The sequence below is a fragment of the Phalangium opilio genome, unplaced genomic scaffold (genome assembly GCF_054372755.1).
Source record: "Phalangium opilio isolate 3A_F unplaced genomic scaffold, DU_Popi_V2 ptg000360l_1, whole genome shotgun sequence".
In the NCBI taxonomy this organism is placed as follows: domain Eukaryota; kingdom Metazoa; phylum Arthropoda; class Arachnida; order Opiliones; family Phalangiidae; genus Phalangium; species Phalangium opilio.
Genome location: NW_028324230.1, coordinates 2,593,221 through 2,613,995, shown reverse-complemented (window position 1 = coordinate 2,613,995; position 20,775 = coordinate 2,593,221). Strand labels below are relative to the sequence as shown.

The following is a 20,775-nucleotide window of genomic DNA, read 5'->3' as shown; positions in this document are numbered from 1 at the left end:
AATTCGAATTTAAATTAAGTGAGACAAATTGACCTTCATCTTTTTAAAACAATAACAAAAAGAAAATATGTTTGCTTTTTTCATATCTATAGGAATTTAAAAGAGGAAAAAAAAGTGAAAAAGCCAACGGCACGCAGTGTTCCTAAGTGGTCTCCCTCCCAAGTACTGACTGCGCTCGACGCTGCTTAACTTCGGTGATCCGACGAGAACCGGTGTTTTCAGCGTGATATGGCCGTTGCCGAGAGTGCTAGATAATAATTCGAATTTAAATTAAGTGAGACAAATTGACCTTCATCTTTTTAAAACAATAACAAAAAGAAAATATGTTTACTTTTTTCATATCTATAGGAATTTAAAAGAGGAAAAAAAAAGTGAAAAAGCCAACGGCACGCAGTGTTCCTAAGTGGTCTCCCTCCCAAGTACTGACTGCGCTCGACGCTGCTTAACTTCGGTGATCCGACGATAACCGATGTTTTCAGCGTGATATGGCCGTTGCCGAGAGTGCTATTTAATAATTCGAATTTAAATTAAGTGAGACAAATTAACCTTCATCTTTTTAAAACAATAACAAAAAGAAAATATGTTGGCTTTTTTCATATCTATTGGAATTTAAAAGAGGAAAAAAAGTGAAAAAACCAACGGCGCGCAGTGTTCCTAAGTGGTCTCCCTCCCAAGTACTGACGGCGCTCGACGCTGCTTAACTTCGGTGATCCGACGAGAACCGGTGTTTTCAGCGTGATATGGCCGTTGCCGAGAGTGCTAGATAATAATTCGAATTTAAATTAAGTGAGACAAATTGACCATCTTTTTAAAACAATAACAAAAAGAAAATATGTTTGCTTTTTTCATATCTATAGGAATTTAAAAGAGGAAAAAAAAGTGAAAAAGCCAACGGCACGCAGTGTTCCTAAGTGGTCTCCTCCCAGTACTGACTGCGCTCGACGCTGCTTAACTTCGGTGATCGCACGAGAACCGGTGTTTTCAGCGTGATATGGCCGTTGCCGAGAGTGCTATTTAATAATTCGAATTTAAATTAAGTGAGACAAATTAACCTTCATCTTTTTAAAACAATAACAAAAAGAAAATATGTTTGCTTTTTTCATATCTATAGGAATTTAAAAGAGGAAAAAAAAGTGAAAAAGCCAACGGCACGCACTGTTCCTAAGTGGTCTCCCTCCCAAGTACTGACTGCGCTCGACGCTGCTTAACTTCGATGATCCGACGATAACCGGTGTTTTCAGCGTGATATGGCCGTTGCCGAGAGTGCTATTTAATAATTCGAATTTAAATTAAGTGAGACAAATTAACCTTCATCTTTTTAAAACAATAACAAAAAGAAAATATGTTGGCTTTTTTCATATCTATTGGAATTTAAAAGAGGAAAAAAAGTGAAAAAACCATCGGCGCGCAGTGTTCCTAAGTGGTCTCCCTCCCAAGTACTGACGGCGCTCGACGCTGCTTAACTTCGGTGATCCGACGAGAACCGGTGTTTTCAGCGTGATATGGCCGTTGCCGAGAGTGCTAGATAATAATTCGAATTTAAATTAAGTGAGACAAATTGACCTTCATCTTTTTAAAACAATAACAAAAAGAAAATATGTTTGCTTTTTTCATATCTATAGGAATTTAAAAGAGGAAAAAAAAGTGAAAAAGCCAACGGCACGCAGTGTTCCTAAGTGGTCTCCCTCCCAAGTACTGACTGCGCTCGACGCTGCTTAACTTCGGTGATCCGACGAGAACCGGTGTTTTCAGCGTGATATGGCCGTTGCCGAGAGTGCTAGATAATAATTCGAATTTAAATTAAGTGAGACAAATTGACCTTCATCTTTTTAAAACAATAACAAAAAGAAAATATGTTTGCTTTTTTCATATCTATAGGAATTTAAAAGAGGAAAAAAAAAGTGAAAAAGCCAACGGCACGCAGTGTTCCTAAGTGGTCTCCCTCCCAAGTACTGACTGCGCTCGACGCTGCTTAACTTCGGTGATCCGACGATAACCGATGTTTTCAGCGTGATATGGCCGTTGCCGAGAGTGCTATTTAATAATTCGAATTTAAATTAAGTGAGACAAATTAACCTTCATCTTTTTAAAACAATAACAAAAAGAAAATATGTTGGCTTTTTTCATATCTATTGGAATTTAAAAGAGGAAAAAAAGTGAAAAAACCAACGGCGCGCAGTGTTCCTAAGTGGTCTCCCTCCCAAGTACTGACGGCGCTCGACGCTGCTTAACTTCGGTGATCCGACGAGAACCGGTGTTTTCAGCGTGATATGGCCGTTGCCGAGAGTGCTAGATAATAATTCGAATTTAAATTAAGTGAGACAAATTGACCATCTTTTTAAAACAATAACAAAAAGAAAATATGTTTGCTTTTTTCATATCTATAGGAATTTAAAAGAGGAAAAAAAAGTGAAAAAGCCAACGGCACGCAGTGTTCCTAAGTGGTCTCCTCCCAGTACTGACTGCGCTCGACGCTGCTTAACTTCGGTGATCGCACGAGAACCGGTGTTTTCAGCGTGATATGGCCGTTGCCGAGAGTGCTATTTAATAATTCGAATTTAAATTAAGTGAGACAAATTAACCTTCATCTTTTTAAAACAATAACAAAAAGAAAATATGTTGGATTTTTTCATATCTATTGGAATTTAAAAGGGGAAAAAAAAGTGAAAAAGCCAACGGCGCGCAGTGTTCCTAAGTGGTCTCCCTCCCAAGTACTGACTGCGCTCGACGCTGCTTAACTTCGGTTATCGGACGAGAACCGGTGTTTTCAGCGTGATATGGCCGTTGCCGAGAGTGCTATTTAATAATTCGAATTTAATTAACCTTCATCTTTATAAATCAATAAGAAAAAGAAGATATGTTTGCTTTTTTCATATCTCATGGAATTTAAAAGAGGAAATAAAAGTGAAAAAGCCAACGGCACGCAAAGTTTCCAAGTACTGACTGCGCTCGACGCTGCTTAACTTCGGTGATCGGACGAGAACCGGTGTTTTCAGCGTGATATGGCCGTTGCCGAGAGTGCTAGATAATAATTCGAATTTAAATTAAGTGAGACAAATTGACCTTCATCTTTTTAAAACAATAACAAAAAGAAAACATGTTTGCTTTTTTCATATCTATAGGAATTTAAAAGAGGAAAAAAAAAGTGAAAAAGCCAACGGCACGCAGTGTTCCTAAGTGGTCTCCCTCCCAAGTACTGACTGCGCTCGACGCTGCTTAACTTCGGTGATCCGACGAGAACCGGTGTTTCCAGCGTGATATGGACGTTGCCGAGAGTGCTAGATAATAATTCGAATTTAAATTAAGTGAGACAAATTGACCTTCATCTTTTTAAAACAATAACAAAAAGAAAATATGTTTGCTTCTTTCATATCTATAGGAATTTAAAAGAGGAAAAAAAAGTGAAAAAGCCAACGGCACGCAGTGTTCCTAAGTGGTCTCCCTCCCAAGTACTGACTGCGCTCGACGCTGCTTAACTTCGGTGATCCGACGAGAACCGGTGTTTTCAGCGTGATATGGCCGTTGCCGAGACTGCTATTTAATAATTCGAATTTAAATTAAGTGAGACAAATTAACCTTCATCTTTTTAAAACAATAACAAAAAGAAAATATGTTGGCTTTTTTCATATCTATTGGAATTTAAAAGAGGAAAAAAAAAGTGAAAAAACCAACTGCGCGCAGTGTTCCTAAGTGGTCTCCCTCCCAAGTACTGACTGCGCTCGACGCTGCTTAACTTCGGTTATCGGACGAGAACCGGTGTTTTCAGCGTGATATGGCCGTTGCCGAGAGTGCTATTTAATAATTCGAATTTAATTAACCTTCATCTTTATAAATCAATAAGAAAAAGAAGATATGTTTGCTTTTTTCATATCTCATGGAATTTAAAAGAGGAAATTAAAGTGAAAAAGCCAACGGCACGCAAAGTTTCCAAGTACTGACTGCGCTCGACGCTGATTAACTTCGGTGATCGGACGAGAACCGGTGTTTTCAGCGTGATATGGCCGTTGCCGAGAGTGCTAAATAATAATTCGAATTTAAATTAAGTGAGACAAATTGACCTTCATCTTTTTAAAACAATAACAAAAAGAAAATATGTTTGCTTTTTTCATATCTATAGGAATTTAAAAGAGGAAAAAAAGTGAAAAAGCCAACGGCACGCAGTGTTCCTAAGTGGTCTCCCTCCCAAGTACTGACTGCGCTCGACGCTGCTTAACTTCGGTGATCCGACGAGAACCGGTGTTTTCAGCGTGATATGGCCGTTGCCGAGAGTGCTAGATAATAATTCGAATTTAAATTAAGTGAGACAAATTAACCTTCATCTTTTTAAAACAATAACAAAAAGAAAATATGTTTGCTTTTTTCATATCTATAGGAATTTAAAAGAGGAAATTAAGTGAAAAAGCCAACGGCACGCAGTGTTCCTAAGTGGTCTCCCTCCCAAGTACTGACTGCGCTCGACGCTGCTTAACTTCGGTGATCCGACGAGAACCGGTGTTTTCAGCGTGATATGGCCGTTGCCGAGAGTGCTAGATAATAATTCGAATTTAAATTAAGTGAGACAAATTGACCTTCATCTTTTTAAAACAATAACAAAAAGAAAATATGTTTGCTTTTTTCATATCTATAGGAATTTAAAAGAGGAAAAAAAAGTGAAAAAGCCAACGGCACGCAGTGTTCCTAAGTGGTCTCCCTCCCAAGTACTGACTGCACTCGACGCTGCTTAACTTCGGTGATCGGACGAGAACCGGTGTTTTCAGCGTGATATGGCCGTTGCCGACAGTGCTATTTAATAATTCGAATTTAAATTAAGTGAGACAAATTAACCTTCATCTTTTTAAAACAATAACAAAAAGAAAATATGTTGGCTTTTTTCATATCTATTGGAATTTAAAAGGGAAAAAAAAGTGAAAAAGCCAACGGCGCGCAGTGTTCCTAAGTGGTCTCCCTCCCAAGTACTGAATGCGCTCGACACTGCTTAACTTCGGTGATCCGACGAGAACCGGTGTTTTCAGCGTGATATGGCCGTTGCCGAGAGTGCTATTTAATAATTCGAATTTAATTAACCTTCATCTTTATAAATCAATAAGAAAAAGAAGATATGTTTCCTTTTTTCATATCTCATGGAATTTAAAAGAGGAAATAAAAGTGAAAAAGCCAACGGCACGCAAAGTTTCCAAGTACTGACTGCGCTCGACGCTGCTTAACTTCGGTGATCGGACGAGAACCGGTGTTTTCAGCGTGATATGGCCGTTGCCGAGAGTGCTAGATAATAATTCGAATTTAAATTAAGTGAGACAAATTGACCTTCATCTTTTTAAAACAATAACAAAAAGAAAATATGTTTGCTTTTTTCATATCTATAGGAATTTAAAAGAGGAAAAAAAAGTGAAAAAGCCAACGGCACGCAGTGTTCCTAAGTGGTCTCCCTCCCAAGTACTGACTGCGCTCGACGCTGCTTAACTTCGGTGATCCGACGAGAACCGGGGTTTTCAGCGTGATATGGCCGTTGCCGAGAGTGCTAGATAATAATTCGAATTTAAATTAAGTGAGACAAATTGACCATCTTTTTAAAACAATAACAAAAAGAAAATATGTTTGCTTTTTTCATATCTATATGAATTTAAAAGAGGAAATAAAAGTGAAAAAGCCAACGGCACGCAGTGTTCCTAAGTGGTCTCCCTCCCAAGTACTGACTGCGCTCGACGCTGCTTAACTTCGGTGATCCGACGAGAACCGGTGTTTTCAGCGTGATATGGCCGTTGCCGAGACTGCTATTTAATAATTCGAATTTAAATTAAGTGAGACAAATTAACCTTCATCTTTTTAAAACAATAACAAAAAGAAAATATGTTGGCTTTTTTCATATCTATTGGAATTTAAAAGAGGAAAAAAAATGTGAAAAAACCAACTGCGCGCAGTGTTCCTAAGTGGTCTCCCTCCAAAGTACTGACTGCGCTCGACGCTGCTTAACTTCGGTTATCGGACGAGAACCGGTGTTTTCAGCGTGATATGGCCGTTGCCGAGAGTGCTATTTAATAATTCAAATTTAATTAACCTTCATCTTTATAAATCAATAAGAAAAAGAAGATATGTTTGCTTTTTTCATATCTCATGGAATTTAAAAGAGGAAATAAAAGTGAAAAAGCCAACGGCACGCAAAGTTTCCAGGTACTGACTGCGCTCGACGCTGATTAACTTCGGTGATCGGACGAGAACCGGTGTTTTCAGCGTGATATGGCCGTTGCCGAGAGTGCTAGATAATAATTCGAATTTAAATTAAGTGAGACAAATTGACCTTCATCTTTTTAAAACAATAACAAAAAGAAAATATGTTTGCTTTTTTCATATCTATAGGAATTTAAAAGAGGAAAAAAAGTGAAAAAGCCAACGGCACGCAGTGTTCCTAAGTGGTCTCCCTCCCAAGTACTGACTGCGCTCGACGCTGCTTAACTTCGGTGATCCGACGAGAACCGGTGTTTTCAGCGTGATATGGCCGTTGCCGAGAGTGCTAGATAATAATTCGAATTTAAATTAAGTGAGACAAATTGACCATCTTTTTAAAACAATAACAAAAAGAAAATATGTTTGCTTTTTTCATATCTATAGGAATTTGAAAGAGGAAAATAAGTGAAAAAGCCAACGGCACGCAGTGTTCCTCAGTGGTCTCCATCCCAAGTACTGACTGCGCTCGACGCTGCTTAACTTCGGTTATCGGACGAGAACCGGTGTTTTCAGCGTGATATGGCCGTTGCCGAGAGTGCTATTTAATAATTCGAATTTAATTAACCTTCATCTTTATAAATCAATAAGAAAAAGAAGATATGTTTGCTTTTTTCATATCTCATGGAATTTAAAAGAGGAAATAAAAGTGAAAAAGCCAACGGCACGCAAAGTTTCCTAGTACTGACTGCGCTCGACGTTGTTAACTTCGGTGATCGGACGAGAACCGGTGTTTTCAGCGTGATATGGCCGTTGCCGAGAGTGCTAGATAATAATTCGAATTTAAATTAAGTGAGACAAATTGACCTTCATCTTTTTAAAACAATAACAAAAAGAAAATATGTTTGCTTTTTTCATATCTATAGGAATTTAAAAGAGGAAAAAAAAAGTGAAAAAGCCAACGGCACGCAGTGTTCCTAAGTGGTCTCCCTCCCAAGTACTGACTGCGCTCGACGCTGCTTAACTTCGGTGATCCGACGAGAACCGGTGTTTTCAGCGTGATATGGCCGTTGCCGAGAGTGCTAGATAATAATTCGAATTTAAATTAAGTGAGACAAATTGACCTTCATCTTTTTAAAACAATAACAAAAAGAAAATATGTTTGCTTTTTTCATATCTATAGGAATTTAAAAGAGGAAAAAAAAGTGAAAAAGCCAACGGCACGCAGTGTTCCTAAGTGGTCTCCCTTCCAAGTACTGACTGCGCTCGACGCTGCTTAACTTCGGTGATCCGACGAGAACCGGTGTTTTCAGCGTGATATGGCCGTTGCCGAGACTGCTATTTAATAATTCGAATTTAAATTAAGTGAGACAAATTAACCTTCATCTTTTTAAAACAATAACAAAAAGAAAATATGTTGGCTTTTTTCATATCTATTGGAATTTAAAAGGGGAAAAAAAAAGTGAAAAAACCAACTGCGCGCAGTGTTCCTAAGTGGTCTCCCTCCCAAGTACTGACTGCGCTCGACGCTGCTTAACTTCGGTTATCGGACGAGAACCGGTGTTTTCAGCGTGATATGGCCGTTGCCGAGAGTGCTATTTAATAATTCGAATTTAATTAACCTTCATCTTTATAAATCAATAAGAAAAAGAAGATATGTTTGCTTTTTTCATATCTCATGGAATTTAAAAGAGGAAATTAAAGTGAAAAAGCCAACGGCACGCAAAGTTTCCAAGTACTGACTGCGCTCGACGCTGATTAACTTCGGTGATCGGACGAGAACCGGTGTTTTCAGCGTGATATGGCCGTTGCCGAGAGTGCTAAATAATAATTCGAATTTAAATTAAGTGAGACAAATTGACCTTCATCTTTTTAAAACAATAACAAAAAGAAAATATGTTTGCTTTTTTCATATCTATAGGAATTTAAAAGAGGAAAAAAAGTGAAAAAGCCAACGGCACGCAGTGTTCTTAAGTGGTCTCCCTCCCAAGTACTGACTGCGCTCGACGCTGCTTAACTTCGGTGATCCGACGAGAACCGGTGTTTTCAGCGTGATATGGCCGTTGCCGAGAGTGCTAGATAATAATTCGAATTTAAATTAAGTGAGACAAATTAACCTTCATCTTTTTAAAACAATAACAAAAAGAAAATATGTTTGCTTTTTTCATATCTATAGGAATTTAAAAGAGGAAATTAAGTGAAAAAGCCAACGGCACGCAGTGTTCCTAAGTGGTCTCCCTCCCAAGTACTGACTGCGCTCGACGCTGCTTAACTTCGGTGATCCGACGAGAACCGGTGTTTTCAGCGTGATATGGCCGTTGCCGAGAGTGCTAGATAATAATTCGAATTTAAATTAAGTGAGACAAATTGACCTTCATCTTTTTAAAACAATAACAAAAAGAAAATATGTTTGCTTTTTTCATATCTATAGGAATTTAAAAGAGGAAAAAAAAGTGAAAAAGCCAACGGCACGCAGTGTTCCTAAGTGGTCTCCCTCCCAAGTACTGACTGCACTCGACGCTGCTTAACTTCGGTGATCGGACGAGAACCGGTGTTTTCAGCGTGATATGGCCGTTGCCGACAGTGCTATTTAATAATTCGAATTTAAATTAAGTGAGACAAATTAACCTTCATCTTTTTAAAACAATAACAAAAAGAAAATATGTTGGCTTTTTTCATATCTATTGGAATTTAAAAGGGAAAAAAAAGTGAAAAAGCCAACGGCGCGCAGTGTTCCTAAGTGGTCTCCCTCCCAAGTACTGAATGCGCTCGACACTGCTTAACTTCGGTGATCCGACGAGAACCGGTGTTTTCAGCGTGATATGGCCGTTGCCGAGAGTGCTATTTAATAATTCGAATTTAATTAACCTTCATCTTTATAAATCAATAAGAAAAAGAAGATATGTTTCCTTTTTTCATATCTCATGGAATTTAAAAGAGGAAATAAAAGTGAAAAAGCCAACGGCACGCAAAGTTTCCAAGTACTGACTGCGCTCGACGCTGCTTAACTTCGGTGATCGGACGAGAACCGGTGTTTTCAGCGTGATATGGCCGTTGCCGAGAGTGCTAGATAATAATTCGAATTTAAATTAAGTGAGACAAATTGACCTTCATCTTTTTAAAACAATAACAAAAAGAAAATATGTTTGCTTTTTTCATATCTATAGGAATTTAAAAGAGGAAAAAAAAGTGAAAAAGCCAACGGCACGCAGTGTTCCTAAGTGGTCTCCCTCCCAAGTACTGACTGCGCTCGACGCTGCTTAACTTCGGTGATCCGACGAGAACCGGGGTTTTCAGCGTGATATGGCCGTTGCCGAGAGTGCTAGATAATAATTCGAATTTAAATTAAGTGAGACAAATTGACCATCTTTTTAAAACAATAACAAAAAGAAAATATGTTTGCTTTTTTCATATCTATATGAATTTAAAAGAGGAAATAAAAGTGAAAAAGCCAACGGCACGCAGTGTTCCTAAGTGGTCTCCCTCCCAAGTACTGACTGCGCTCGACGCTGCTTAACTTCGGTGATCCGACGAGAACCGGTGTTTTCAGCGTGATATGGCCGTTGCCGAGACTGCTATTTAATAATTCGAATTTAAATTAAGTGAGACAAATTAACCTTCATCTTTTTAAAACAATAACAAAAAGAAAATATGTTGGCTTTTTTCATATCTATTGGAATTTAAAAGAGGAAAAAAAATGTGAAAAAACCAACTGCGCGCAGTGTTCCTAAGTGGTCTCCCTCCAAAGTACTGACTGCGCTCGACGCTGCTTAACTTCGGTTATCGGACGAGAACCGGTGTTTTCAGCGTGATATGGCCGTTGCCGAGAGTGCTATTTAATAATTCGAATTTAATTAACCTTCATCTTTATAAATCAATAAGAAAAAGAAGATATGTTTGCTTTTTTCATATCTCATGGAATTTAAAAGAGGAAATAAAAGTGAAAAAGCCAACGGCACGCAAAGTTTCCAGGTACTGACTGCGCTCGACGCTGATTAACTTCGGTGATCGGACGAGAACCGGTGTTTTCAGCGTGATATGGCCGTTGCCGAGAGTGCTAGATAATAATTCGAATTTAAATTAAGTGAGACAAATTGACCTTCATCTTTTTAAAACAATAACAAAAAGAAAATATGTTTGCTTTTTTCATATCTATAGGAATTTAAAAGAGGAAAAAAAGTGAAAAAGCCAACGGCACGCAGTGTTCCTAAGTGGTCTCCCTCCCAAGTACTGACTGCGCTCGACGCTGCTTAACTTCGGTGATCCGACGAGAACCGGTGTTTTCAGCGTGATATGGCCGTTGCCGAGAGTGCTAGATAATAATTCGAATTTAAATTAAGTGAGACAAATTGACCATCTTTTTAAAACAATAACAAAAAGAAAATATGTTTGCTTTTTTCATATCTATAGGAATTTAAAAGAGGAAAAAAAAGTGAAAAAGCCAACGGCACGCAGTGTTCCTAAGTGGTCTCCCTCCTAAGTACTGACTGCGCTCGACGTTGCTTAACTTCGGTGATCCGACGAGAACCGGGGTTTTCAGCGTGATATGGCCGTTGCCGAGAGTGCTAGATAATAATTCGAATTTAAATTAAGTGAGACAAATTGACCATCTTTTTAAAACAATAACAAAAAGAAAATATGTTTGCTTTTTTCATATCTATAGGAATTTAAAAGAGGAAAAAAAAGTGAAAAGGCCAACGGCACGCAGTGTTCCTAAGTGGTCTCCTCCCAGTACTGACTGCGCTCGACGCTGCTTAACTTCGGTTATCGGACGAGAACCGGTGTTTTCAGCGTGATATGGCCGTTGCCGAGAGTGCTATTTAATAATTCGAATTTAATTAACCTTCATCTTTATAAATCAATAAGAAAAAGAAGATATGTTTGCTTTTTTCATATCTCATGGAATTTAAAAGAGGAAATTAAAGTGAAAAAGCCAACGGCACGCAAAGTTTCCAAGTACTGACTGCGCTCGACGCTGCTTAACTTCGGTGATCGGACGAGAACCGGTGTTTTCAGCGTGATATGGCCGTTGCCGAGAGTGCTAGATAATAATTCGAATTTAAATAAAGTGAGACAAATTAACCATCATCTTTTTAAAACAATAACAAAAAGAAAATATGTTTGCTTTTTTCATATCTATAGGAATTTAAAAGAGGAAAAGAAAGTGAAAAAGCCAACGGCACGCAGTGTTCCTAAGTGGTCTCCCTCCCAAGTACTGACTGCGCTCGACGCTGCTTAACTTCGGTGATCCGACGAGAACCGGTGTTTTCAGCGTGATATGGCCGTTGCCGAGAATGCTAGATAATAATTCGAATTTAAATTAAGTGAGACAAATTAACCTTCATCTTTTTAAAACAATATCAAAAAGAAACTATGTTTGCTTTTTTCATATCTATAGGAATTTAAAAGAGGAAAATAAGTGAAAAAGCCAACGGCACGCAGTGTTCCTAAGTGGTCTCCCTCCCAAGTACTGACTGCACTCGACGCTGCTTAACTTCGGTGATCGGACGAGAACCGGTGTTTTCAGCGTGATATGGCCGTTGCCGATAGTGCTATTTAATAATTCGAATTTAAATTAAGTGAGACAAATTAACCTTCATCTTTTTAAAACAATAACAAAAAGAAAATATGTTGGCTTTTTTCATATCTATTGGAATTTAAAAGGGAAAAAAAAGTGAAAAAGCCAACGGCGCGCAGTGTTCCTAAGTGGTCTCCCTCCCAAGTACTGACTGCGCTCGACACTGCTTAACTTCGGTGATCCGACGAGAACCGGTGTTTTCAGCGTGATATGGCCGTTGCCGAGAGTGCTATTTAATAATTCGAATTTAATTAACCTTCATCTTTATAAATCAATAAGAAAAAGAAGATATGTTTGCTTTTTTCATATCTCATGGAATTTAAAAGAGGAAATAAAAGTGAAAAAGCCAACGGCACGCAAAGTTTCCAAGTACTGACTGCGCTCGACGCTGCTTAACTTCGGTGATCGGACGAGAACCGGTGTTTTCAGCGTGATATGGCCGTTGCCGAGAGTACTAGATAATAATTCGAATTTAAATAAAGTGAGACAAATTAACCATCATCTTTTTAAAACAATAACAAAAAGAAAATATGTTTGCTTTTTTCATATCTATAGGAATTTAAAAGAGGAAAAAAAAGTGAAAAAGCCAACGGCACGCAGTGTTCCTAAGTGGTCTCCCTCCCAAGTACTGACTGCGCTCGACGCTGCTTAACTTCGGTGATCCGACGAGAACCGGTGTTTTCAGCGTGATATGGCCGTTGCCGAGAGTGCTAGATAATAATTCGAATTTAAATTAAGTGAGACAAATTAACCTTCATCTTTTTAAAACAATAACAAAAAGAAAATATGTTTGCTTTTTTCATATCTATAGGAATTTAAAAGAGGAAAATAAGTGAAAAAGCCAACGGCACGCAGTGTTCCTAAGTGGTCTCCCTCCCAAGTACTGACTGCGCTCGACGCTGCTTAACTTCGATGATCCGACGAGAACCGGTGTATTCAGCGTGATATGGCCGTTGCCGAGAGTGCTATTTAATAATTCGAATTTAAATTAAGTGAGACAAATTAACCTTCATCTTTTTAAAACAATAACAAAAAGAAAATATGTTGGCTTTTTTCATATATATTGGAATTTAAAAGAGGAAAAAAAAGTGAAAAAACCATTGGCGCGCAGTGTTCCTAAGTGGTCTCCCTCCCAAGTACTGACTGCGCTCGACGCTGCTTAACTTCGGTGATCCGACGAGAACCGGTGTTTTCAGCGTGATATGGCCGTTGCCGAGAGTGCTAGATAATAATTCGAATTTGAATTAAGTGAGACAAATTGACCTTCATCTTTTTAAAACAATAACAAAAAGAAAATATGTTTGCTTTTTTCATATCTATAGGAATTTAAAAGAGGAAAGAAAAGTGAAAAAGCCAACGGCACGCAGTGTTCCTAAGTGGTCTCCCTCCCAAGTACTGACTGCACTCGACGCTGCTTAACTTCGGTGATCGGACGAGAACCGGTGTTTTCAGCGTGATATGGCCGTTGCCGACAGTGCTATTTAATAATTCGAATTTAAATTAAGTGAGACAAATTAACCTTCATCTTTTTAAAACAATAACAAAAAGAAAATATGATGGCTTTTTTCATATCTATTGGAATTTAAAAGGGAAAAAAAAGTGAAAAAGCCAACGGCGCGCAGTGTTCCTAAGTGGTCTCCCTCCCAAGTACTGACTGCGCTCGACACTGCTTAACTTCGGTGATCCGACGAGAACCGGTGTTTTCAGCGTGATATGGCCGTTGCCGAGAGTGCTATTTAATAATTCGAATTTAATTAACCTTCATCTTTATAAATCAATAAGAAAAAGAAGATATGTTTGCTTTTTTCATATCTCATGGAATTTAAAAGAGGAAATAAAAGTGAAAAAGCCAACGGCACGCAAAGTTTCCAAGTACTGACTGCGCTCGACGCTGCTTAACTTCGGTGATCGGACGAGAACCGGTGTTTTCAGCGTGATATGGCCGTTGCCGAGAGTGCTAGATAATAATTCGAATTTAAATTAAGTGAGACAAATTGACCTTCATCTTTTTAAAACAATAACAAAAAGAAAATATGTTTGCTTTTTTCATATCTATAGGAATTTAAAAGAGGAAAAAAAAGTGAAAAAGCCAACGGCACGCAGTGTTCCTAAGTGGTCTCCCTCCCAAGTACTGACTGCGCTCGACGCTGCTTAACTTCGGTGATCCGTTGAGAACCGGGGTTTTCAGCGTGATATGGCCGTTGCCGAGAGTGCTAGATAATAATATGAATTTAAATTAAGTGAGACAAATTGACCATCTTTTTAAAACAATAACAAAAAGAAAATATGTTTGCTTTTTTCATATCTATAGGAATTTAAAAGAGGAAAAAAAAGTGAAAAAGCCAACGGCACGCAGTGTTCCTAAGTGGTCTCCTCCCAGTACTGACTGCGCTCGACGCTGCTTAACTTCGGTGATCGCACGAGAACCGGTGTTTTCAGCGTGATATGGCCGTTGCCGAGAGTGCTATTTAATAATTCGAATTTAAATTAAGTGAGACAAATTAACCTTCATCTTTTTAAATCAATAACAAAAAGAAAATATGTTTGCTTTTTTCATATCTATAGGAATTTAAAAGAGGAAAAAAAAGTGAAAAAGCCAACGGCACGCAGTGTTCCTAAGTGGTCTCCCTCCCAAGTACTGACTGCGCTCGACGCTGCTTAACTTCGGTGATCCGTTGAGAACCGGGGTTTTCAGCGTGATATGGCCGTTACCGAGAGTGCTAGATAATAATTCGAATTTAAATTAAGTGAGACAAATTGAACATCTTTTTAAAACAATAACAAAAAGAAAATATGTTTGCTTTTTTCATATCTATAGGAATTTAAAAGAGGAAAAAAAAAGTGAAAAAGCCAACGGCACGCAGTGTTCCTAAGTGGTCTCCTCCCAGAACTGACTGCGATCGACGCTGCTTAACTTCGGTGATCGCACGAGAACCGGTGTTTTCAGCGTGATATGGCCGTTGCCGAGAGTGCTATTTAATAATTCGAATTTAAATTAAGTGAGACAAATTAACCTTCATCTTTTTAAAACAATAACAAAAAGAAAATATGTTGGCTTTTTTCATATCTATTGGAATTTAAAAGAGGAAAAAAAAGTGAAAAAGCCAACGGCGCGCAGTGTTCCTAAGTGGTCTCCCTCCCAAGTACTGACTGCGCTCGACGCTGCTTAACTTCGGTGATCGGACGAGAACCGGTGTTTTCAGCGTGATATGGCCGTTGCCGAGAGTACTAGATAATAATTCGAATTTAAATAAAGTGAGACAAATTAACCATCATCTTTTTAAAACAATAACAAAAAGAAAATATGTTTGCTTTTTTCATATCTATAGGAATTTAAAAGAGGAAAAAAAAGTGAAAAAGCCAACGGCACGCAGTGTTCCTAAGTGGTCTCCCTCCCAAGTACTGACTGCGCTCGACGCTGCTTAACTTCGGTGATCCGACGAGAACCGGTGTTTTCAGCGTGATATGGCCGTTGCCGAGAGTGCTAGATAATAATTTGAATTTAAATTAAGTGAGACAAATTAACCTTCATCTTTTTAAAACAATAACAAAAAGAAAATATGTTTGCTTTTTTCATATCTATAGGAATTTAAAAGAGGAAAATAAGTGAAAAAGCCAACGGCACGCAGTGTTCCTAAGTGGTCTCCCTCCCAAGTACTGACTGCGCTCGACGCTGCTTAACTTCGATGATCCGACGAGAACCGGTGTATTCAGCGTGATATGGCCGTTGCCGAGAGTGCTATTTAATAATTCGAATTTAAATTAAGTGAGACAAATTAACCTTCATCTTTTTAAAACAATAACAAAAAGAAAATATGTTGGCTTTTTTCATATATATTGGAATTTAAAAGAGGAAAAAAAAGTGAAAAAACCATTGGCGCGCAGTGTTCCTAAGTGGTCTCCCTCCCAAGTACTGACTGCGCTCGACGCTGCTTAACTTCGGTGATCCGACGAGAACCGGTGTTTTCAGCGTGATATGGCCGTTGCCGAGAGTGCTAGATAATAATTCGAATTTGAATTAAGTGAGACAAATTGACCTTCATCTTTTTAAAACAATAACAAAAAGAAAATATGTTTGCTTTTTTCATATCTATAGGAATTTAAAAGAGGAAAGAAAAGTGAAAAAGCCAACGGCACGCAGTGTTCCTAAGTGGTCTCCCTCCCAAGTACTGACTGCACTCGACGCTGCTTAACTTCGGTGATCGGACGAGAACCGGTGTTTTCAGCGTGATATGGCCGTTGCCGACAGTGCTATTTAATAATTCGAATTTAATTAACCTTCATCTTTATAAATCAATAAGAAAAAGAAGATATGTTTGCTTTTTTCATATCTCATGGAATTTAAAAGAGGAAATAAAAGTGAAAAAGCCAACGGCACGCAAAGTTTCCAAGTACTGACTGCGCTCGACGCTGCTTAACTTCGGTGATCGGACGAGAACCGGTGTTTTCAGCGTGATATGGCTGTTGCCGAGAGTGCTAGATAATAATTCGAATTTAAATTAAGTGAGACAAATTAACCATCATCTTTTTAAAACAATAACAAAAAGAAAATATGTTTGCTTTTTTCATATCTATAGGAATTTAAAAGAGGAAAAAAAAGTGAAAAAGCCAACGGCACGCAGTGTTCCTAAGTGGTCTCCCTCCTAAGTACTGACTGCGCTCGACGTTGCTTAACTTCGGTGATCCGACGAGAACCGGGGTTTTCAGCGTGATATGGCCGTTGCCGAGAGTGCTAGATAATAATTCGAATTTAAATTAAGTGAGACAAATTGACCATCTTTTTAAAACAATAACAAAAAGAAAATATGTTTGCTTTTTTCATATCTATAGGAATTTAAAAGAGGAAAAAAAAGTGAAAAAGCCAACGGCACGCAGTGTTCCTAAGTGGTCTCCTCCCAGTACTGACTGCGCTCGACGCTGCTTAACTTCGGTTATCGAACGAGAACCGGTGTTTTCAGCGTGATATGGCCGTTGCCGAGAGTGCTATTTAATAATTCGAATTTAATTAACCTTCATCTTTATAAATCAATAAGAAAAAGAAGATATGTTTGCTTTTTTCATATCTCATGGAATTTAAAAGAGGAAATAAAAGTGAAAAAGCCAACGGCACGCAAAGTTTCCAAGTACTGACTGCGCTCGACGCTGCTTAACTTCGGTGATCGGACGAGAACCGGTGTTTTCAGCGTGATATGGCCGTTGCCGAGAGTGCTAGATAATAATTCGAATTTAAATAAAGTGAGACAAATTAACCATCATCTTTTTAAAACAATAACAAAAAGAAAATATGTTTGCTTTTTTCATATCTATAGGAATTTAAAAGAGGAAAAGAAAGTGAAAAAGCCAACGGCACGCAGTGTTCCTAAGTGGTCTCCCTCCCAAGTACTGACTGCGCTCGACGCTGCTTAACTTCGGTGATCCGACGAGAACCGGTGTTTTCAGCGTGATATGGCCGTTGCCGAGAGTGCTAGATAATAATTCGAATTTAAATTAAGTGAGACAAATTAACCTTCATCTTTTTAAAACAATAACAAAAAGAAAATATGTTTGCTTTTTTCATATCTATAGGAATTTAAAAGAGGAAAATAAGTGAAAAAGAAAACGGCGCGCAGTGTTCCTAAGTGGTCTCCCTCCCAAGTACTGACTGCGCTCGACGCTGCTTAACTTCGGTTATCGGACGAGAACCGGTGTTTTCAGCGTGATATGGCCGTTGCCGAGAGTGCTATTTAATAATTCGAATTTAATTAACCTTCATCTTTATAAATCAATAAGAAAAAGAAGATATGTTTGCTTTTTTCATATCTCATGGAATTTAAAAGAGGAAATAAAAGTGAAAAAGCCAACGGCACGCAAAGTTTCCAAGTACTGACTGCGCTCGACGCTGCTTAACTTCGGTGATCGGACGAGAACCGGTGTTTTCAGCGTGATATGGCCGTTGCCGAGAGTGCTAGATAATAATTCGAATTTAAATTAAGTGAGACAAATTGACCTTCATCTTTTTAAAACAATAACAAAAAGAAAATATGTTTGCTTTTTTCATATCTATAGGAATTTAAAAGAGGAAAAAAAAGTGAAAAAGCCAACGGCACGCAGTGTTCCTAAGTGGTCTCCCTCCCAAGTACTGACTGCGCTCGACGCTGCTTAACTTCGGTGATCCGTTGAGAACCGGGGTTTTCAGCGTGATATGGCCGTTGCCGAGAGTGCTAGATAATAATATGAATTTAAATTAAGTGAGACAAATTGACCATCTTTTTAAAACAATAACAAAAAGAAAAAATGTTTGCTTTTTTCATATCTATAGGAATTTAAAAGAGGAAAAAAAAGTGAAAAAGCCAACGGCACGCAGTGTTCCTAAGTGGTCTCCTCCCAGTACTGACTGCGCTCGACGCTGCTTAACTTCGGTGATCGCAGGAGAACCGGTGTTTTCAGCGTGATATGGCCGTTGCCGAGAGTGCTATTTAATAATTCGAATTTAAATTAAGTGAGACAAATTAACCTTCATCTTTTTAAAACAATAACAAAAAGAAAATATGTTTGCTTTTTACATATCTATAGGAATTTAAAAGAGGAAAAAAAAGTGAAAAAGCCAACGGCACGCAGTGTTCCTAAGTGGTCTCCCTCCCAAGTACTGACTGCGCTCGACGCTGCTTAACTTCGGTGATCCGACGAGAACCGGTGTTTTCAGCGTGATATGGCCGTTGCCGAGAATGCTAGATAATAATTCGAATTTAAATTAAGTGAGACAAATTGACCTTCATCTTTTTAAAACAATAACAAAAAGAAAATATGTTTGCTTTTTTCATATCTATAGGAATTTAAAAGAGGAAAAAAAAGTGAAAAAGCCAACGGCACGCAGTGTTCCTAAGTGGTCTCCCTCCCAAGTACTGACTGCGCTCGACGCTGCTTAACTTCGGTGATCCGTTGAGAACCGGGGTTTTCAGCGTGATATGGCCGTTACCGAGAGTGCTAGATAATAATTCGAATTTAAATTAAGTGAGACAAATTGACCATCTTTTTAAAACAATAACAAAAAGAAAATATGTTTGCTTTTTTCATATCTATAGGAATTTAAAAGAGGAAAAAAAAGTGAAAAAGCCAACGGCACGCAGTGTTCCTAAGTGGTCTCCTCCCAGAACTGACTGCGATCGACGCTGCTTAACTTCGGTGATCGCACGAGAACCGGTGTTTTCAGCGTGATATGGCCGTTGCCGAGAGTGCTATTTAATAATTCGAATTTAAGTTAAGTGAGACAAATTAACCTTCATCTTTTTAAAACAATAACAAAAAGAAAATATGTTGGCTTTTTTCATATCTATTGGAATTTAAAAGAGGAAAAAAAAGTGAAAAAGCCAACGGCGCGCAGTGTTCCTAAGTGGTCTCCCTCCCAAGTACTGACTGCGCTCGACGCTGCTTAACTTCGGTTATCGGACGAGAACCGGTGTTTTCAGCGTGATATGGCCGTTGCCGAGAGTGCTATTTAATAATTCGAATTTAATTAACCTTCATCTTTATAAATCAATAAGAAAAAGAAGATATGTTTGCTTTTTTCATATCTCATGGAATTTAAAAGAGGAAATAAAAGTGAAAAAGCCAACGGCACGCAAAGTTTCCAAGTACTGACTGCGCTCGACGCTGCTTAACTTCGGTGATCGGACGAGAACCGGTGTTTTCAGCGTGATATGGCTGTTGCCGAGAGTGCTAGATAATAATTAGAATTTAAATTAAGTGAGACAAATTAACCATCATCTTTTTAAAACAATAACAAAAAGAAAATATGTTTGCTTTTTTCATATCTATAGGAATTTAAAAGAGAAAAAAAAGTGAAAAAGCCAACGGCACGCAGTGTTCCTAAGTGGTCTCCCTCCCAAGTACTGACTGCGCTCGACGCTGCTTAACTTCGGTGATCCGTTGAGAACCGGGGTTTTCAGCGTGATATGGCCGTTGCCGAGAATGCTAGATAATAATATGAATTTAAATTAAGTGAGACAAATTGACCTTCATCTTTTTAAAACAATAACAAAAAGAAAATATGTTTGCTTTTTTCATATCTATAGGAATTTAAAAGAGGAAAAAAAAGTGAAAAAGCCAACGGCACGCAGTGTTCCTAAGTGGTCTCCCTCCCAAGTACTGACTGCGCTCGACGCTGCTTAACTTCGGTGATCGCACGAGAACCGGTGTTTTCAGCGTGATATGACCGTTGCCGAGAGTGCTATTTAATAATTCGAATTTAAATTAAGTGAGACAAATTAACCTTCATCTTTTTAAAACAATAACAAAAAGAAAATATGTTTGCTTTTTTCATATCTATAGGAATTTAAAAGAGGAAAAAAAAGTGAAAAAGCCAACGGCACGCAGTGTTCCTAAGTGGTCTCCCTCCCAAGTACTGACTGCGCTCGACGCTGCTTAACTTCGGTGATCCGACGAGAACCGGTGTTTTCAGCGTGATATGGCCGTTGCCGAGAATGCTAGATAATAATTCGAATATAAATTAAGTGAGACAAATTGACCTTCATCTTTTTAAAACAATAACAAAAAGAAAATATGTTTGCTTTTTTCATATCTATAGGAATTTAAAAGAGGAAAAAAAAGTGAAAAAGCCAACGGCACGCAGTGTTCCTAAGTGGTCTCCCTCCCAAGTACTGACTGCGCTCGACGCTGCTTAACTTCGGTGATCCGTTGAGAACCGGGGTTTTCAGCGTGATATGGCCGTTACCGAGAGTGCTAGATAATAATTCGAATTTAAATTAAGTGAGACAAATTGAACATCTTTTTAAAACAATAACAAAAAGAAAATATGTTTGCTTTTTTCATATCTATAGGAATTTAAAAGAGGAAAAAAAAAGTGAAAAAGCCAACGGCACGCAGTGTTCCTAAGTGGTCTCCTCCCAGAACTGACTGCGATCGACGCTGCTTAACTTCGGTGATCGCACGAGAACCGGTGTTTTCAGCGTGATATGGCCGTTGCCGAGAGTGCTATTTAATAATTCGAATTTAAATTAAGTGAGACAAATTAACCTTCATCTTTTTAAAACAATAACAAA

General features: G+C 38.4%; 26 non-coding genes and 56 pseudogenes across 26 annotated transcripts; all 82 read right to left on the bottom strand.

Moving 5' to 3' along the window:
- Positions 1 to 121: 121 nt before the first annotated feature.
- Positions 122 to 240, bottom strand: LOC149598718 (5S ribosomal RNA). The gene has a single exon (XR_016378004.1). It is a non-coding gene; the product is annotated as a 5S ribosomal RNA (ribosomal RNA).
- A 138-nt stretch (positions 241 to 378) lies between these two features.
- On the bottom strand, positions 379 to 497 carry LOC149598717 (5S ribosomal RNA; annotated as a pseudogene).
- Positions 498 to 633: 136 nt separating this feature from the next.
- Positions 634 to 752, bottom strand: LOC149598716 (5S ribosomal RNA; annotated as a pseudogene).
- Positions 753 to 886: 134 nt separating this feature from the next.
- Positions 887 to 1,003, bottom strand: LOC149598715 (5S ribosomal RNA; annotated as a pseudogene).
- A 137-nt stretch (positions 1,004 to 1,140) lies between these two features.
- On the bottom strand, positions 1,141 to 1,259 carry LOC149598714 (5S ribosomal RNA; annotated as a pseudogene).
- Positions 1,260 to 1,395: 136 nt separating this feature from the next.
- LOC149598713 (5S ribosomal RNA) lies at positions 1,396 to 1,514 on the bottom strand (annotated as a pseudogene).
- Positions 1,515 to 1,651: 137 nt separating this feature from the next.
- LOC149598712 (5S ribosomal RNA) lies at positions 1,652 to 1,770 on the bottom strand. The gene has a single exon (XR_016378003.1). It is a non-coding gene; the product is annotated as a 5S ribosomal RNA (ribosomal RNA).
- Positions 1,771 to 1,908: 138 nt separating this feature from the next.
- Positions 1,909 to 2,027, bottom strand: LOC149598711 (5S ribosomal RNA; annotated as a pseudogene).
- A 136-nt stretch (positions 2,028 to 2,163) lies between these two features.
- On the bottom strand, positions 2,164 to 2,282 carry LOC149598710 (5S ribosomal RNA; annotated as a pseudogene).
- A 134-nt stretch (positions 2,283 to 2,416) lies between these two features.
- Positions 2,417 to 2,533, bottom strand: LOC149598709 (5S ribosomal RNA; annotated as a pseudogene).
- Positions 2,534 to 2,670: 137 nt separating this feature from the next.
- Positions 2,671 to 2,789, bottom strand: LOC149598708 (5S ribosomal RNA; annotated as a pseudogene).
- Positions 2,790 to 2,911: 122 nt separating this feature from the next.
- On the bottom strand, positions 2,912 to 3,014 carry LOC149598707 (5S ribosomal RNA; annotated as a pseudogene).
- A 138-nt stretch (positions 3,015 to 3,152) lies between these two features.
- On the bottom strand, positions 3,153 to 3,271 carry LOC149598706 (5S ribosomal RNA; annotated as a pseudogene).
- Positions 3,272 to 3,408: 137 nt separating this feature from the next.
- Positions 3,409 to 3,527, bottom strand: LOC149598705 (5S ribosomal RNA). The gene has a single exon (XR_016378002.1). It is a non-coding gene; the product is annotated as a 5S ribosomal RNA (ribosomal RNA).
- A 138-nt stretch (positions 3,528 to 3,665) lies between these two features.
- On the bottom strand, positions 3,666 to 3,784 carry LOC149598704 (5S ribosomal RNA; annotated as a pseudogene).
- A 122-nt stretch (positions 3,785 to 3,906) lies between these two features.
- LOC149598703 (5S ribosomal RNA) lies at positions 3,907 to 4,009 on the bottom strand (annotated as a pseudogene).
- Positions 4,010 to 4,145: 136 nt separating this feature from the next.
- LOC149598702 (5S ribosomal RNA) lies at positions 4,146 to 4,264 on the bottom strand. The gene has a single exon (XR_016378001.1). It is a non-coding gene; the product is annotated as a 5S ribosomal RNA (ribosomal RNA).
- A 136-nt stretch (positions 4,265 to 4,400) lies between these two features.
- LOC149598701 (5S ribosomal RNA) lies at positions 4,401 to 4,519 on the bottom strand. The gene has a single exon (XR_016378000.1). It is a non-coding gene; the product is annotated as a 5S ribosomal RNA (ribosomal RNA).
- Positions 4,520 to 4,656: 137 nt separating this feature from the next.
- Positions 4,657 to 4,775, bottom strand: LOC149598700 (5S ribosomal RNA). The gene has a single exon (XR_016377926.1). It is a non-coding gene; the product is annotated as a 5S ribosomal RNA (ribosomal RNA).
- A 136-nt stretch (positions 4,776 to 4,911) lies between these two features.
- On the bottom strand, positions 4,912 to 5,030 carry LOC149598699 (5S ribosomal RNA; annotated as a pseudogene).
- A 122-nt stretch (positions 5,031 to 5,152) lies between these two features.
- Positions 5,153 to 5,255, bottom strand: LOC149598698 (5S ribosomal RNA; annotated as a pseudogene).
- A 137-nt stretch (positions 5,256 to 5,392) lies between these two features.
- On the bottom strand, positions 5,393 to 5,511 carry LOC149598697 (5S ribosomal RNA; annotated as a pseudogene).
- A 134-nt stretch (positions 5,512 to 5,645) lies between these two features.
- LOC149598696 (5S ribosomal RNA) lies at positions 5,646 to 5,764 on the bottom strand. The gene has a single exon (XR_016377999.1). It is a non-coding gene; the product is annotated as a 5S ribosomal RNA (ribosomal RNA).
- A 138-nt stretch (positions 5,765 to 5,902) lies between these two features.
- Positions 5,903 to 6,021, bottom strand: LOC149598695 (5S ribosomal RNA; annotated as a pseudogene).
- A 122-nt stretch (positions 6,022 to 6,143) lies between these two features.
- On the bottom strand, positions 6,144 to 6,246 carry LOC149598694 (5S ribosomal RNA; annotated as a pseudogene).
- A 136-nt stretch (positions 6,247 to 6,382) lies between these two features.
- Positions 6,383 to 6,501, bottom strand: LOC149598693 (5S ribosomal RNA). The gene has a single exon (XR_016377998.1). It is a non-coding gene; the product is annotated as a 5S ribosomal RNA (ribosomal RNA).
- Positions 6,502 to 6,634: 133 nt separating this feature from the next.
- On the bottom strand, positions 6,635 to 6,753 carry LOC149598692 (5S ribosomal RNA; annotated as a pseudogene).
- A 362-nt stretch (positions 6,754 to 7,115) lies between these two features.
- On the bottom strand, positions 7,116 to 7,234 carry LOC149598691 (5S ribosomal RNA). Its single transcript, XR_016377997.1, has one exon. It is a non-coding gene; the product is annotated as a 5S ribosomal RNA (ribosomal RNA).
- Positions 7,235 to 7,371: 137 nt separating this feature from the next.
- LOC149598690 (5S ribosomal RNA) lies at positions 7,372 to 7,490 on the bottom strand. The gene has a single exon (XR_016378189.1). It is a non-coding gene; the product is annotated as a 5S ribosomal RNA (ribosomal RNA).
- Positions 7,491 to 7,628: 138 nt separating this feature from the next.
- On the bottom strand, positions 7,629 to 7,747 carry LOC149598689 (5S ribosomal RNA; annotated as a pseudogene).
- Positions 7,748 to 7,869: 122 nt separating this feature from the next.
- Positions 7,870 to 7,972, bottom strand: LOC149598688 (5S ribosomal RNA; annotated as a pseudogene).
- A 136-nt stretch (positions 7,973 to 8,108) lies between these two features.
- On the bottom strand, positions 8,109 to 8,227 carry LOC149598687 (5S ribosomal RNA). The gene has a single exon (XR_016378263.1). It is a non-coding gene; the product is annotated as a 5S ribosomal RNA (ribosomal RNA).
- A 136-nt stretch (positions 8,228 to 8,363) lies between these two features.
- On the bottom strand, positions 8,364 to 8,482 carry LOC149598686 (5S ribosomal RNA). The gene has a single exon (XR_016377996.1). It is a non-coding gene; the product is annotated as a 5S ribosomal RNA (ribosomal RNA).
- A 137-nt stretch (positions 8,483 to 8,619) lies between these two features.
- Positions 8,620 to 8,738, bottom strand: LOC149598685 (5S ribosomal RNA). Its single transcript, XR_016377925.1, has one exon. It is a non-coding gene; the product is annotated as a 5S ribosomal RNA (ribosomal RNA).
- Positions 8,739 to 8,874: 136 nt separating this feature from the next.
- On the bottom strand, positions 8,875 to 8,993 carry LOC149598684 (5S ribosomal RNA; annotated as a pseudogene).
- A 122-nt stretch (positions 8,994 to 9,115) lies between these two features.
- LOC149598683 (5S ribosomal RNA) lies at positions 9,116 to 9,218 on the bottom strand (annotated as a pseudogene).
- A 137-nt stretch (positions 9,219 to 9,355) lies between these two features.
- On the bottom strand, positions 9,356 to 9,474 carry LOC149598682 (5S ribosomal RNA; annotated as a pseudogene).
- Positions 9,475 to 9,608: 134 nt separating this feature from the next.
- On the bottom strand, positions 9,609 to 9,727 carry LOC149598681 (5S ribosomal RNA). The gene has a single exon (XR_016377995.1). It is a non-coding gene; the product is annotated as a 5S ribosomal RNA (ribosomal RNA).
- A 138-nt stretch (positions 9,728 to 9,865) lies between these two features.
- On the bottom strand, positions 9,866 to 9,984 carry LOC149598680 (5S ribosomal RNA; annotated as a pseudogene).
- A 122-nt stretch (positions 9,985 to 10,106) lies between these two features.
- On the bottom strand, positions 10,107 to 10,209 carry LOC149598679 (5S ribosomal RNA; annotated as a pseudogene).
- Positions 10,210 to 10,345: 136 nt separating this feature from the next.
- LOC149598678 (5S ribosomal RNA) lies at positions 10,346 to 10,464 on the bottom strand. Its single transcript, XR_016377993.1, has one exon. It is a non-coding gene; the product is annotated as a 5S ribosomal RNA (ribosomal RNA).
- A 134-nt stretch (positions 10,465 to 10,598) lies between these two features.
- Positions 10,599 to 10,717, bottom strand: LOC149598677 (5S ribosomal RNA; annotated as a pseudogene).
- Positions 10,718 to 10,851: 134 nt separating this feature from the next.
- Positions 10,852 to 10,968, bottom strand: LOC149598676 (5S ribosomal RNA; annotated as a pseudogene).
- Positions 10,969 to 11,090: 122 nt separating this feature from the next.
- On the bottom strand, positions 11,091 to 11,193 carry LOC149598675 (5S ribosomal RNA; annotated as a pseudogene).
- Positions 11,194 to 11,330: 137 nt separating this feature from the next.
- Positions 11,331 to 11,449, bottom strand: LOC149598674 (5S ribosomal RNA). Its single transcript, XR_016377992.1, has one exon. It is a non-coding gene; the product is annotated as a 5S ribosomal RNA (ribosomal RNA).
- A 136-nt stretch (positions 11,450 to 11,585) lies between these two features.
- On the bottom strand, positions 11,586 to 11,704 carry LOC149598673 (5S ribosomal RNA). Its single transcript, XR_016377924.1, has one exon. It is a non-coding gene; the product is annotated as a 5S ribosomal RNA (ribosomal RNA).
- A 136-nt stretch (positions 11,705 to 11,840) lies between these two features.
- LOC149598672 (5S ribosomal RNA) lies at positions 11,841 to 11,959 on the bottom strand (annotated as a pseudogene).
- Positions 11,960 to 12,081: 122 nt separating this feature from the next.
- On the bottom strand, positions 12,082 to 12,184 carry LOC149598671 (5S ribosomal RNA; annotated as a pseudogene).
- A 137-nt stretch (positions 12,185 to 12,321) lies between these two features.
- LOC149598670 (5S ribosomal RNA) lies at positions 12,322 to 12,440 on the bottom strand. Its single transcript, XR_016377991.1, has one exon. It is a non-coding gene; the product is annotated as a 5S ribosomal RNA (ribosomal RNA).
- Positions 12,441 to 12,576: 136 nt separating this feature from the next.
- LOC149598669 (5S ribosomal RNA) lies at positions 12,577 to 12,695 on the bottom strand (annotated as a pseudogene).
- Positions 12,696 to 12,832: 137 nt separating this feature from the next.
- LOC149598668 (5S ribosomal RNA) lies at positions 12,833 to 12,951 on the bottom strand (annotated as a pseudogene).
- Positions 12,952 to 13,088: 137 nt separating this feature from the next.
- On the bottom strand, positions 13,089 to 13,207 carry LOC149598667 (5S ribosomal RNA). Its single transcript, XR_016377923.1, has one exon. It is a non-coding gene; the product is annotated as a 5S ribosomal RNA (ribosomal RNA).
- A 136-nt stretch (positions 13,208 to 13,343) lies between these two features.
- On the bottom strand, positions 13,344 to 13,462 carry LOC149598666 (5S ribosomal RNA; annotated as a pseudogene).
- A 122-nt stretch (positions 13,463 to 13,584) lies between these two features.
- On the bottom strand, positions 13,585 to 13,687 carry LOC149598665 (5S ribosomal RNA; annotated as a pseudogene).
- A 137-nt stretch (positions 13,688 to 13,824) lies between these two features.
- On the bottom strand, positions 13,825 to 13,943 carry LOC149598664 (5S ribosomal RNA; annotated as a pseudogene).
- Positions 13,944 to 14,077: 134 nt separating this feature from the next.
- LOC149598663 (5S ribosomal RNA) lies at positions 14,078 to 14,194 on the bottom strand (annotated as a pseudogene).
- A 137-nt stretch (positions 14,195 to 14,331) lies between these two features.
- Positions 14,332 to 14,450, bottom strand: LOC149598662 (5S ribosomal RNA; annotated as a pseudogene).
- A 135-nt stretch (positions 14,451 to 14,585) lies between these two features.
- Positions 14,586 to 14,702, bottom strand: LOC149598661 (5S ribosomal RNA; annotated as a pseudogene).
- A 137-nt stretch (positions 14,703 to 14,839) lies between these two features.
- LOC149598660 (5S ribosomal RNA) lies at positions 14,840 to 14,958 on the bottom strand. The gene has a single exon (XR_016379137.1). It is a non-coding gene; the product is annotated as a 5S ribosomal RNA (ribosomal RNA).
- A 137-nt stretch (positions 14,959 to 15,095) lies between these two features.
- Positions 15,096 to 15,214, bottom strand: LOC149598659 (5S ribosomal RNA). The gene has a single exon (XR_016377990.1). It is a non-coding gene; the product is annotated as a 5S ribosomal RNA (ribosomal RNA).
- A 136-nt stretch (positions 15,215 to 15,350) lies between these two features.
- On the bottom strand, positions 15,351 to 15,469 carry LOC149598658 (5S ribosomal RNA; annotated as a pseudogene).
- Positions 15,470 to 15,606: 137 nt separating this feature from the next.
- On the bottom strand, positions 15,607 to 15,725 carry LOC149598657 (5S ribosomal RNA; annotated as a pseudogene).
- Positions 15,726 to 15,862: 137 nt separating this feature from the next.
- Positions 15,863 to 15,981, bottom strand: LOC149598656 (5S ribosomal RNA). The gene has a single exon (XR_016377922.1). It is a non-coding gene; the product is annotated as a 5S ribosomal RNA (ribosomal RNA).
- Positions 15,982 to 16,103: 122 nt separating this feature from the next.
- Positions 16,104 to 16,206, bottom strand: LOC149598655 (5S ribosomal RNA; annotated as a pseudogene).
- A 137-nt stretch (positions 16,207 to 16,343) lies between these two features.
- On the bottom strand, positions 16,344 to 16,462 carry LOC149598654 (5S ribosomal RNA; annotated as a pseudogene).
- A 134-nt stretch (positions 16,463 to 16,596) lies between these two features.
- On the bottom strand, positions 16,597 to 16,713 carry LOC149598653 (5S ribosomal RNA; annotated as a pseudogene).
- Positions 16,714 to 16,835: 122 nt separating this feature from the next.
- Positions 16,836 to 16,938, bottom strand: LOC149598652 (5S ribosomal RNA; annotated as a pseudogene).
- A 137-nt stretch (positions 16,939 to 17,075) lies between these two features.
- On the bottom strand, positions 17,076 to 17,194 carry LOC149598651 (5S ribosomal RNA). Its single transcript, XR_016377989.1, has one exon. It is a non-coding gene; the product is annotated as a 5S ribosomal RNA (ribosomal RNA).
- A 136-nt stretch (positions 17,195 to 17,330) lies between these two features.
- On the bottom strand, positions 17,331 to 17,449 carry LOC149598650 (5S ribosomal RNA; annotated as a pseudogene).
- Positions 17,450 to 17,571: 122 nt separating this feature from the next.
- Positions 17,572 to 17,674, bottom strand: LOC149598649 (5S ribosomal RNA; annotated as a pseudogene).
- A 137-nt stretch (positions 17,675 to 17,811) lies between these two features.
- On the bottom strand, positions 17,812 to 17,930 carry LOC149598648 (5S ribosomal RNA; annotated as a pseudogene).
- A 134-nt stretch (positions 17,931 to 18,064) lies between these two features.
- Positions 18,065 to 18,181, bottom strand: LOC149598647 (5S ribosomal RNA; annotated as a pseudogene).
- A 137-nt stretch (positions 18,182 to 18,318) lies between these two features.
- On the bottom strand, positions 18,319 to 18,437 carry LOC149598646 (5S ribosomal RNA). Its single transcript, XR_016377988.1, has one exon. It is a non-coding gene; the product is annotated as a 5S ribosomal RNA (ribosomal RNA).
- A 137-nt stretch (positions 18,438 to 18,574) lies between these two features.
- On the bottom strand, positions 18,575 to 18,693 carry LOC149598645 (5S ribosomal RNA; annotated as a pseudogene).
- Positions 18,694 to 18,827: 134 nt separating this feature from the next.
- Positions 18,828 to 18,944, bottom strand: LOC149598644 (5S ribosomal RNA; annotated as a pseudogene).
- Positions 18,945 to 19,081: 137 nt separating this feature from the next.
- LOC149598643 (5S ribosomal RNA) lies at positions 19,082 to 19,200 on the bottom strand (annotated as a pseudogene).
- Positions 19,201 to 19,322: 122 nt separating this feature from the next.
- On the bottom strand, positions 19,323 to 19,425 carry LOC149598642 (5S ribosomal RNA; annotated as a pseudogene).
- A 136-nt stretch (positions 19,426 to 19,561) lies between these two features.
- On the bottom strand, positions 19,562 to 19,680 carry LOC149598641 (5S ribosomal RNA; annotated as a pseudogene).
- Positions 19,681 to 19,817: 137 nt separating this feature from the next.
- LOC149598640 (5S ribosomal RNA) lies at positions 19,818 to 19,936 on the bottom strand. The gene has a single exon (XR_016378240.1). It is a non-coding gene; the product is annotated as a 5S ribosomal RNA (ribosomal RNA).
- A 137-nt stretch (positions 19,937 to 20,073) lies between these two features.
- On the bottom strand, positions 20,074 to 20,192 carry LOC149598639 (5S ribosomal RNA). The gene has a single exon (XR_016377987.1). It is a non-coding gene; the product is annotated as a 5S ribosomal RNA (ribosomal RNA).
- A 137-nt stretch (positions 20,193 to 20,329) lies between these two features.
- LOC149598638 (5S ribosomal RNA) lies at positions 20,330 to 20,448 on the bottom strand (annotated as a pseudogene).
- A 135-nt stretch (positions 20,449 to 20,583) lies between these two features.
- LOC149598637 (5S ribosomal RNA) lies at positions 20,584 to 20,700 on the bottom strand (annotated as a pseudogene).
- Positions 20,701 to 20,775: the final 75 nt, after the last annotated feature.